Raw genomic sequence first — 12086 nt, forward strand, 5'->3', positions numbered from 1 at the left:
CGAACTCGGGACCTTTGCCTATCGCGGGCAAGTGCTCTACCAACTGAGCTACCGAAGCACGACTCACGCCCGGTACTCACAGCTTTACTTCTGCCAGTACCTCGTCTCCTACCTTCCAAACTTTACAGAAGCTCTCCTGCGAACCTTGCAGAACTAGCACTCCTGAAAGAAAGGATATTGCGGAGACATGGCTTAGCCACAGCCTGGGGGATGTTTCCAGAATGAGATTTTCACTCTGCAGCGGAGTGTGCGCTGATATGAAACTTCCTGGCAGATTAAAACTGTGTGCCCGACCGAGACTCGAACTCGGGACCTTTGCCTTACGCGGGCAAGTGCTCTACCAACTGAGCTACCGAAGCACGATTCACGCCCGGTACTCACAGCTTTACTTCTGCCAGTACCTCGTCTCCTACCTTCCAAACTTTACAGAAGCTCTCCTGCGAACCTTGCAGAACTAGCACTCCTGAAAGAAAGGATATTGCGGAGACATGGCTTAGCCACAGCCTGGGGGATGTTTCCAGAATGAGATTTTCACTCTGCAGCGGAGTGTGCGCTGATATGAAACTTCCTGGCAGATTAAAACTGTGTGCCCGACCGAGACTCGAACTCGGGACCTTTGCCTTTCGCGGGCAAGTGCTCTACCAACTGAGCTACCGAAGCACGACTCACGCCCGGTACTCACAGCTTTACTTCTGCCAGTACCTCGTCTCTTACCTTCCAAACTTTACAGAAGCTCTCCTGCGAACCTTGCAGAACTAGCACTCCTGAAAGAAAGGATATTGCGGAGACATGGCTTAGCCACAGCCTGGGGGATGTTTCCAGAATGAGATTTTCACTCTGCAGCGGAGTGTGCGCTGTGGAAACTGTGTGAATAGGTTAAGCTGTACATTTTCACAGCATAGCAATTTCTTTCTTGCAGTAACTTTATGCAGAAAACCTTAAGACATTTATAAAAGAGAGGAAAAATAGCCTACGTCAATATGAATGAGAGTATCAGAAAAAATACAAAACATATTGGTAAAGATCTTGCTATAGACTTTTGGTAACACCCCACCCCCTATCTATCCAGATGTTCATTAGACAGTGTAAAAATCTGAAGCAAATGACCCAAGTACTTTGAGATATTTGGTAACAACATTATGCAGACTTGCCTATGTAGTAGCATAGCCTGCATGAAAGCTTTGCACTCAACTGTACATTTAGATCAGGCTGTTTCACGAGAACAAATTAAAATATGCCGTTCTGAATCCACTCGATAGTAAGGATTTCTAAATCACTGAGTAGGTAAATTACTTCAAGAGTATCACCCAAAAATGCAGTAGTTGAGATATGTAGCCAATCATAGTATGAACTCCAAAAGAAGCATGTACTTATGTGACAAATAATAGCAGCTGGAATCTTGTGATATCTAATGATATAATTGTATTTAAGAAATTGAATACAGTTAAAATATCCTGGGATATTTAAATAATACACAGAGTAATTACAATAGGAATTTAACATGATAGGAAACAGGAGTAAAATAAGCAGTAACATTTTTAACCAATTCTGTTCATGTGTTGTATTTGCCTATTAAAATTTAACAACTGTATCAGAGGAATACATAATGTGACACACTCGTGGCATTTTAGACACATCATCCCGGTATTCACCTTAGCGACAAGGGGAAACCACGAAAACCCAAGTCAGGAAGGCTTGATATTTACTAAATAAACAAATAATCCCATAACATATATAATGGCTACAGTTAGCTCAATTTACACACACACACACACACACACACACACACACACACACACACACACACACACACAGTAAAAAATGCCTTTTTACATGGCTGCTTTGTTCTGTACACTTTTTAAATATGGACACATGAACTGCAACAGTATTTTCTTCAGAACACTTCACAAGCATTCTTGAACGTGAATCCTATCACGTAGTTGGTGTATCGGCAGCTGCATCTGGAGCAGAAAACCAGAAACAAACAGCAGAAAATCTCTTTCACACAAAAACAGACACCTATTGTCTGAATAGAAATATAGACAATATTCTTGAATACATGCATACTGATTAAGAAAGTTTTATGCAACTGATAAAAAATGCACATACTTTGTAGCAGCCATCTATGACAACATTGAGACCTCATAAATGCCTAAATATATTCTCAGAGTTGTACATAGTTCTCTTAACCATATATTGCTTCATTATTCTCTTTGCAGTTTCAAACATACATCAAAATTAATAGAAAGTAGGTAGTAGTTCTTACATTGCTAAAGGAGGCTGGTGATAGTGTGCCTGAAAACAGGAAGCAAAATTTAAGGCTGTTCAGACCACAAAAATTTTCAGTTTGCCTTCAGTGTAGCATTCCCCTTTCAGTGATGTGAGGAGCTGCCAAAAATGACATGTCCCATCTTGATAACAGGATTAGATTAGGAATATGCAAGTTGCCGAAGTGGCATCACATCAAGAGAAAGGCACTTTGCCATTGTGCCACACAAATTATTATTATTATAATTATTCAGTTCTCACACAGAACAGTAGCAAAGTGGTGTCTTCTAGTTACTGGTATTTCAAACGCAAGGAGTCTAAAAATCAAGTGGCTTACAAACAGGAGTACAGTGAACCAATTTTAACATGTTGTTCTGAGACTATCAACATCATTCTATAAAAAAAAAGAGGTTATCAAAAAGTAGTAGCAACAAAAATTGGTGTGCAAGGGTAGTAGCTAATATCTGACTCCATGCAGAAACATTGTTTCACAAAGGTGGGAATCACTGATACAGTGTCAATGGTAGTGGTTAATAGTAATATGGGATAACATCATCATCCCGACACCGTAAAATACTGTAATCCTTTGCCAATATCTGAAGTGAATGACAGGGGATGAAGACTCAGGACAGAGGTGGGAATAGAGGTATGTCTACCAGTGTGGAGCCAGTTTTCCAAGCGGACTAAAGATAGAGCACAGTGTAAAGCAGCAAATTTGTGATCCAGAGTTATCACTAAATGCTGTTCCGTGTCCAAAAGTGAACAGTAAAACCACATTTGTATTATACGTTATCTGGAAGAGACAGTACTTAAATCAAAGAACATTGTACAATAGGGGCTAAACAGATGAGCCAGTCCAACTGTTAAAATAGTAACCTCATATTTTAGAGGTTGTAGCCGGCCCTATTTGGCCATCCTGATTTATGTTACCCCTCATCAAGGTCGTGTCAAGGCCACAACCAACCAGCTGTCCTATCCCAAAAGCATACTTATATGTACACATGTATGTATATTTACAAACTATGTCTTTCCATTGTATTATGGTGACAAATACCAGATAATTGTTAGATGATCCTTCGATGAATGAATAAATAAATAAGTAAAATAAAAATAAGCATATACATCCAAGTGCTGTCAATCAGAAAAAAATATTGTGCAGTACCTTACTACCACAAATACAGTCAGCACAAAATTATCATCCAAAACTGTTAATTTGAGATACATAAATGTTTAGTAGGTCTTTCCATAGCTTCTTCATAACCATCAAAGAACAATATTATTTCATAATAGTGACTCTCTACATGTCCCAGGTAATTAATTGTGGAGCTGTTATACAAAATAAGATAAGATTTTTGCAAGGTCTTGCACAGGTTCCAATCATTGCTTGAAATACAAATAAATTTATATTTATCTCTCTCTCTCTCTCTCTCTCTCTCTAGATACATATAAATTTATATTTCTCTCTCTCTCTCTCTCTCTCTCTCTCTCTCTCTCTCTCTCTCTCTCTCTCACACACACACACACACACACACACACACACACACACACAAAATATCACTGTCAATATGCCAAAGGACTGAAAATGAAACAATGAATAAGGTAATGTTCCAAAAACATAGTAAACCATTATCTGTTACCTTCCTGAACACACCTTTCCTGCCATGGAACTCTGCCAACAGTATTGAAATACCATGTCAGATGTTGTCTCACTTCTCTTGCACTGGCTGCACTATGATTTGCAACCTGAGTAGCAATGCCAGGAAGACATGGTAATTCATCTACATTTGGAGGGATATATCCTTGAGAGTTTCTGGCAAGTACAAAATTATGTAGCAAGCAACACACTTTTGTAATGAGCTCTACTTTGGAAACAGATAGTGGAATAGTCTGCAGCAAAATTCTGAATATCTTTGACATGATGCCAAAGTCATTTTCCACAACTGTACGTGCTCTACAAATTCTGTAGTTAAAAATTCTTTTTTCAGGTGTCATGTCACGTTCAGGATATGGTTTCATTAAATTTTCCTTTAACGCAAAAGCATCATCTGCCACAAACATGTAGGGAACACAGATGTCACTACCTGGAAGTGGAGACTTTGGTGGCAAATGTAATGAACCATCCATGAGTTTCATGAACAAGGCACTCTCTCTGAATATTGCACCATCATTCATTCTTCCATTTCTGCCAATGTCCACAAACAAAAATTTGTAATTAGCATCTACTAGAGCTAAAAGAACTATGCTGTCGTGACCTTTGTAGTTTCTGAATGATGAACCATCAGAGCGCAGAGGCCTAAACTTGACATGTTTGCCATCAAGTGCTCCAATGCAATGCGGGAATTGCCAGAGGCTGTGGAACCCATCTTCTATTACTTTCCACTCGGCAGGATCACGTGGACACTGCAAATTACATTTTAATTCACAGTCGTGCCGTACCAAAGAGAAAATCGTAGCAAATACTTATAGCATTTATCTTGAGCTTACCTGTATCACATTGTCTCCTAACACGCTTGCTATGGCCGTCAAAGTCTCTGGTATCATACGGGAGAGCGTGTTGTTCGCTATTCGTGTAGAATAGGCCAAATCTTTGTAAGTGTTTCCGGTCGCTAGGAAACGCAGTGTGACAGCAAGCCTAGAGACGCATATTAAACATGTCTCAGATTGTTCGTAAAATTACAATGGATTATAAATAAAAATTAACTTTCTGTTTCGAACATATAATAATGCACTTACCTTTCCCGTGCCGTAATTGCCTGACGCATCACCGTGTCTTTCTTCTGAATCAAAGGTGAAACCATACGAAGCAGTTCTTCAAATACCAATACATCCATTCGAATAAAATTTGCAAAGGATGTGCGATCTTCTATCCTATAAAATAAAGTCGTATATAACAGTCATTATTGGTATATTTATAAAGTCAAACAGAAATGAAATGGTGATACTTTTCAAACAAAAGTAGGTGTTATGCAAACTAACCTCAACTCTTTATGAAGCATGGAGAGCACACCTTTCCCAGCGTTTCTCCTCTTAATCCAGTTTTTTGTCTATTCTTAAAGCCTGTCTCACACGGAGCAACGTTCGCCGCAAGTTTGCGAGATGGCGTGCACGCCTGCCGGCTTGCAGGGAAAGGAGCCGGCTATCTTCCATGCTGAAACTCTCCCACGGTGCAAGATCGGCAGCTAGTTGTGTTGTGATCGGCTGCGTGTTGTATCGAAGGAAGATGGCTGCTTCAGGTACAGATGTTCAGAGCAAACTGGCATTATTAGCTCTTTTGGTGCTAAACGATGCAGAAATACATGCTACTGAGAGAAGAAGAAAGAAAGAATGGACGAAAAACTGGATTAAGGGGAGAAACGCTGGGTAAGGTGTGCTCTCCATGCTTCATAAAGAGTTGAGGTTAGTTCGCATAACACCTACTTTTGTTTGAAAAGTATCACCATTTCATTTCTGTTTGACTTTATAAATATACCAATAATGACTGTTATATACGACTTTATTTTATAGGATAGAAGATCGCACATCCTTTGCAAATTTTATTCGAATGGATGTATTGGTATTTGAAGAACTGCTTCGTATGGTTTCGCCATTGATTCAGAAGAAAGACACGGTGATGCGTCAGGCAATTACGGCGCGGGAAAGGTAAGTGCATTATTATATGTTCGAAACAGAAAGTTAATTTTTATTTATAATCCATTGTAATTTTACGATCAATCTGAGACATGTTTAATATGCGTCTCTAGGCTTGCTGTCACACTGCGTTTCCTAGTGACCGGAAACACTTACAAAGATTTGGCCTATTCTACACGAATAGCGAACAGCACGCTCTCCCGTATGATACCAGAGACTTTGACGGCCATAGCAACCGTGTTAGGAGATAATGCTATACAGGTAAGCTCAAGATAAATGCTATAAGTATTTGCTACGATTTTCTACTTGGTACGGCACGACTGTGAATTAAAATGTAATTTGCAGTGTCCACGTGATCCTGCCGAGTGGAAAGTAATAGAAGATGGGTTCCACAGCCTCTGGCAATTCCCGCACTGCATTGGAGCACTTGATGGCAAACATGTCAAGTTTAGGCCTCTGCGCTCTGATGGTTCATCATTCAGAAACTACAAAGGTCACGACAGCATTGTTCTTTTAGCTCTAGTAGATGCTAATTATAAATTTTTGTTTGTGGACATTGGCAGAAATGGAAGAATGAATGATGGTGCAATATTCAGAGAGAGTGCCTTGTTCATGAAACTCATGGATGGTTCATTACATTTGCCACCAAAGTCTCCACTTCCAGGTAGTGACATCTGTGTTCCCTACATGTTTGTGGCAGATGATGCTTTTGCGTTAAAGGAAAATTTAATGAAACCATATCCTGAACGTGACATGACACCTGAAAAAAGAATTTTTAACTACAGAATTTGTAGAGCACGTAGAGTTGTGGAAAATGCCTTTGGCATAATGTCAAACAAATTAAGAATTTTGCTGCAGACTATTCCACTATCTGTTTCCAAAGTAGAGCTCATTACAAAAGTGTGTTGCTTGCTACATAATTTTGTACTTGCCAGACACTCTCAAGGATATATCCCTCCAAATGTAGATGAATTACCATGTCTTCCTGGCATTGCTACTCAGGGTGCCAATCATAGTGCAGCCAGTGCAAGAGAAGTGAGACAACATCTGACATGGTATTTCAATACTGTTGGCAGAGTTCCATGGCAGGAAAGGTGTGTTCAGGAAGGTAACAGATAATGGTTTAATATGTTTCTGAGACATTACCTTATTCATTGTTTCATTTTCAGTGCTTTGGCATAAGAAATATAAATTTATATGTATCTAGAGAGAGAGAGAGAGAGAGATAAATATAAAATTATATGTATCTCTCTAGAGAAAGAGAGAGAGATAAATATAAATTTATATGTATCTCAAGCAATGATTGGAACCTGTGCAAGACCTTGCAAAAATCTTATCTTATTTTGTATAACAGCTCCACAATTAATTACCTGAGACATGTAGAGAGCCACTATTATGAAATAATATTGTTCTTTGATGGTTATGAAGAAGCTATGGAAAGACCTACTAAACATTTATGTATCCCAAATTAACAGTTTTGGAAGATAATTTTGTGCTGACTGTATTTGTGGTAGTAAGGTACTGCACAATATTTTTTCTGATTGACAGCACTTGGATGTATATGCTTATTTTTATTTTACTTATTTATTTATTCATTCATCGAAGGATCATCTAACAATTATCTGGTATTTGTCACCATAATACAATGGAAAGACATAGTTTGTAAATATACATATATGTGTACATATAAGTATGCTTTTGGGATAGAACAGCTGGTTGGTTGTGGCCTTGACACGACCTTGATGAGGGGTAACATAAATCAGGATGGCCAAATAGGGCCGGCTACAACCTCTAAAATATGAGGTTACTATTTTAACAGTTGGACTGGCTCATCTGTTTAGCCCCTATTGTACAATGTTCTTTGACTTAAGTACTGTCTGTTCCAGATAACGTATAATACAAATGTGGTTTTACTGTTCACTTTTGGACACGGAACAGCATTTAGTGATAACTCTGGATCACAAATTTGCTGCTTTACACTGTGCTCTATCTTTAGTCCGCTTGGAAAACTGGCTCCACACTGGTAGACATACCTCTATTCCCACCTCTGTCCTGAGTCTTCATCCCCTATCATTCACTTCAGATATTGGCACAGGATTACAGTATTTTACGGTGTCGGGATGATGATGTTATCCCATATTACTATTAACCCACTTCCATTAACACTGTATCAGTGATTCCCAACCTTTGTGAAACAATGTTTCTGCATGGAGTCAGATATTAGCTACTACCCTTGCACATTAATTTTTGTTGCTACTACTTTTTGATAACCTCTTTTTTATAGAATGATGGTGGTAGTCTCAGAACAACTTGTTAAAATTGGTTCATTGTACTCCTGTTTGTAAGCCACTTGATCTTTTAGACTCCTTGCATTTGAAATACCAGTAACTAGAAGACACCACTTTGCTACTGTTCTGCGTGAGGACTGAATAATAATAATAATAATAATAATAATAATAATAATAATAATAATAATGATAATTTGTGTGGCACAATGGCAAAGTGCCTTTCTTTTGATGTGATGCCACTTCGGCAACTTGCATATTCCTAATCTAATCCAGTTATCAAGATGGGACATGTCATTTTTGGCAGCTCCTCACATCACTGAAAGGGGAATGCTACACTAAAGGCAAACTGAAAATTTTTGTGGTCTGAACAGCCTTAAATTTTGCTTCCTGTTTTCAGGCACACTATCACCAGCCTCCTTTAGCAATGTAAGAACTACTACCTACTTTCTATTAATTTTGATTTATGTTTGAAACTGCAAAAAGAATAATAAAGCAATATATGGTTAAGAGAACTATGTACATCTCTGAGAATATATTTAGGCATTTATGAGGTCTCAATGTTGTCATAGATGGCTGCTACAAGGTATGTGCATTTTTTTATCAGTTGCATAAAACTTTCTTAATCAGTATGCATGTATTCAAGAATATTGTCTATATTCCTATTCAGACAATAGGTGTCTGTTTTTGTGTGAAAGAGATTTTCTGCTGTTTGTTTCTGGTTTTCTGTTCCAGATGCAGCTGCCGATACACCAACTACGTGATAGGATTCACGTTCAAGAATGCTTGTGAAGTGTTCTGAAGAAAATACTGTTGCAGTTCATGTGTCCATATTTAAAAAGTGTACAGAACAAAGCAGCCATGTAAAAAGGCATTTTTTACTGTGTGTGTGTGTGTGTGTGTGTGTGTGTGTGTGTAGCCATTATATATGTTATGGGATTATTTGTTTATTAAGTAAATATCAAGCCATCCTGACTTGGGTTTTCGTGGTTTCCCCTTGTCGCTAAGGTGAATACCGGGATGATGTGTCTAAAATGCCACGAGTGTGTCACATTATGTATTCCTCTGATACAGTTGTTAAATTTTAATAGGCAAATACAATGCATGAACAGAATTGGTTAAAAATGTTACTGCTTATTTTACTCCTGTTTCCTATCATGTTAAATTCCTATTGTAATTACTTATCATGCAGATGACTTGTATCTCTGTGTATTATTTAAATATCCCAGGATATTTTAACTGTATTCAATTTCTTAAATACAATTATATCATTAGATATCACAAGATTCCAGCTGCTATTATTTGTCACATAAGTACATGCATCTTTTGGAATTCATAATATGATTGGCTACATTTCTCAACTACTGCATTTATGGGTGATACTCTTGAAGTAATTTACCTACTCAGAGATTTAGAAATCCTTACTATCGAGTGGATTCAAAACAGCATATTTTAATTTGTTCTTATGAAACAGCCTGATCTAAATGTACAGTTGAGTGCAAAGCTTTCATGCAGGCTATGTTACTACATAGGCAAGTCTGCATAATGTTGTTACCAAATATCTCAAAGTACTTGGGTCATTTGCTTCAGATTTTTACACTGTCTAATGAACATCTGGATAGATAGGGGGTGGGGGTGTTACCAAAAGTCTATAGCAAGATCTTTACCAATATGTTTTGTATTTTTATCTGATACTCTTTCATATTGACATAGGCTATTTTTACTCTTTTTTATAAATGTCTCAAGGTTTTCTGCATAAAGTTACTGCAAGAAAGAAATTGCTATGCTGTGAAAATGTACAGCTTAACCTATTCACACAGTGTTTCAACCAACATAGTCTGGCATGTCTACCGTTATGCAAGTTGTTTCCCCTATCATAATTCTTCCTACTTATGTATAATCAAATTGTATACAAAATGTGTTGCTAAGTTTTCATCATAGCAATCATATTTACAGGAAAGAGGCCAGTTGCACTTGTGGGTTATGATTAGAAAACTTTGTAATCCTATTCCTATGCAGATTAAAATTGTGAAATGTCATTGAAATTATTGTCCTCAAAAGTTCAGTAGCAGAAGTCTTTAGAATACCCTGTATACTAGTTATCTCAATGGATGAACTTACTCATATTGAGACATTCCAATCAAGGCTCAGGATCATACAGTGGTAAGATAAGGATGAGGAGAGAGAGGTGCTAAAGATGTGTATCCAATTCTCACACATTTTACAATTGTCCAGCATTTCTGGGTTTGCTAGTATATAATTATGTTATAGGGATTTTACTCATTCCTTTCAGACAATGAGAAAGTTCTATTTCACTAAATGTCCTCTTTCCTGCATCAGTGTACTGTTTTACTTACTCTTTGAACTATTTTACAATTCTCCTTACTAGACATAGCTTATATTGTTTCTTTGGCAGTCTCTTATGTTGACTGCAATGTGGCCACTAGCAGAAATAGCCAAGGCTCTGCCTGGAACCCCATGGCAGCGAATGTAACAATATTAGCGGTTTAATTTCGAAATTGGTATTGATAATTGTTCTAGCTATTTCTTATACATCACTTTCTTATTGTGAAGATGCTGATATGAAACTTCCTGGCAGATTAAAACTGTGTGCCCGACCGAGACTCGAACTCGGGACCTTTGCCTTTCGCGGGCAAGTGCTCTACCAACTGAGCTACCGAAGCACGACTCACGCCCGGTACTCACAGCTTTACTTCTGCCAGAACCTCGTCTCCTACCTTCCAAACTTTACAGAAGCTCTCCTGCGAACCTTGCAGAACTAGCACTCCTGAAAGAAAGGATACTGTGGAGACATGGCTTAGCCACAGCCTGGGAGATGTTTCCAGAATGAGGTTTTCACTCTGCAGCGGAGTGTGCGCTGATATGAAACTTCCTGGCAGATTAAAACTGTGTGCCCGACAGAGACTCGAACTCGGGACCTTTGCCTTTCGCGGGCAAGTGCTCACCAACTGAGCTACCGAAGCACGACTCACGCCCGGTATTCACAGCTTTACTTCTGCCAGAACCTCGTCTCCTACCTGCCAAACTTTACAGAAGCTCTCCTGCGAACCTTGCAGAACTAGCACTCCTGAAAGAAAGAATACTGCGGAGACATGGCTTAGCCACAGCCTGGGGGATGTTTCCAGAATGAGGTTTTCACTCTGCAGCGGAGTGTGCGCTGATATGAAACTTCCTGGCAGATTAAAACTGTGTGCCCGACCGAGACTCGAACTCGGGACCTTTGCCTTTCCCGAGCAAGTGCTATACCAACTGAGCTACCGAAGCACGACTCACGCCCGGTACTCACAGCTTTACTTCTGCCAGAACCTCGTCTCCTACCTTCCAAACTTTACAGAAGCTCTCCTGCGAACCTTGCAGAACTAGCACTCCTGAAAGACAGGAAAGCCTCATTCTGGAAACATCCCCCAGGCTGTGGCTAAGCCATGTCTCCGCAATATCCTTTCTTTCAGGAGTGCTAGTTCTGCAAGGTTCGCAGGAGAGCTTCTGTAAAGTTTGGCAGGTAGGAGACGAGGTTCTGGCAGAAGTAAAGCTGTGAATACCGGGCGTGAGTCGTGCTTCGGTAGCTCAGTTGGTGAGCACTTGCCCGCGAAAGGCAAAGGTCCCGAGTTCGAATCTCGGTCGGGCACACAGTTTTAATCTGCCAGAAAGTTTCATATCAGCGCACACTCCGCTGCAGAGTGAAAACCTCATTCTGGAAGATGCTGATACTTCATGAACAAAGGTTTCTTTGATTTCTTAGTATTGCATTTAATTTACCTTCCTGGAAAATTGCTTTCAAAACTGAAAAAATGGCTTAATATGAAATATGTTGGTAGTACAGCTAGCATTAGGATTATTAGAAACTTCACGAGTCAGCACTACAGCTTTATTTATCTACTTTTCCCT

The 12086-nt window shown here is 39.1% G+C and overlaps 1 non-coding gene across 1 annotated transcript; it reads right to left on the reverse strand.

The window, feature by feature from the left end:
• Positions 1–285: 285 nt before the first annotated feature.
• Trnat-cgu (transfer RNA threonine (anticodon CGU)) lies at positions 286–360 on the reverse strand. Its single transcript has one exon. It is a non-coding gene; the product is annotated as a tRNA-Thr (tRNA).
• Between the last annotated feature and the right edge of the window lie 11726 nt (positions 361–12086).

Source organism: Schistocerca cancellata, chromosome 10, assembly GCF_023864275.1.
Source record: "Schistocerca cancellata isolate TAMUIC-IGC-003103 chromosome 10, iqSchCanc2.1, whole genome shotgun sequence".
NCBI lineage: Eukaryota > Metazoa > Arthropoda > Insecta > Orthoptera > Acrididae > Schistocerca > Schistocerca cancellata.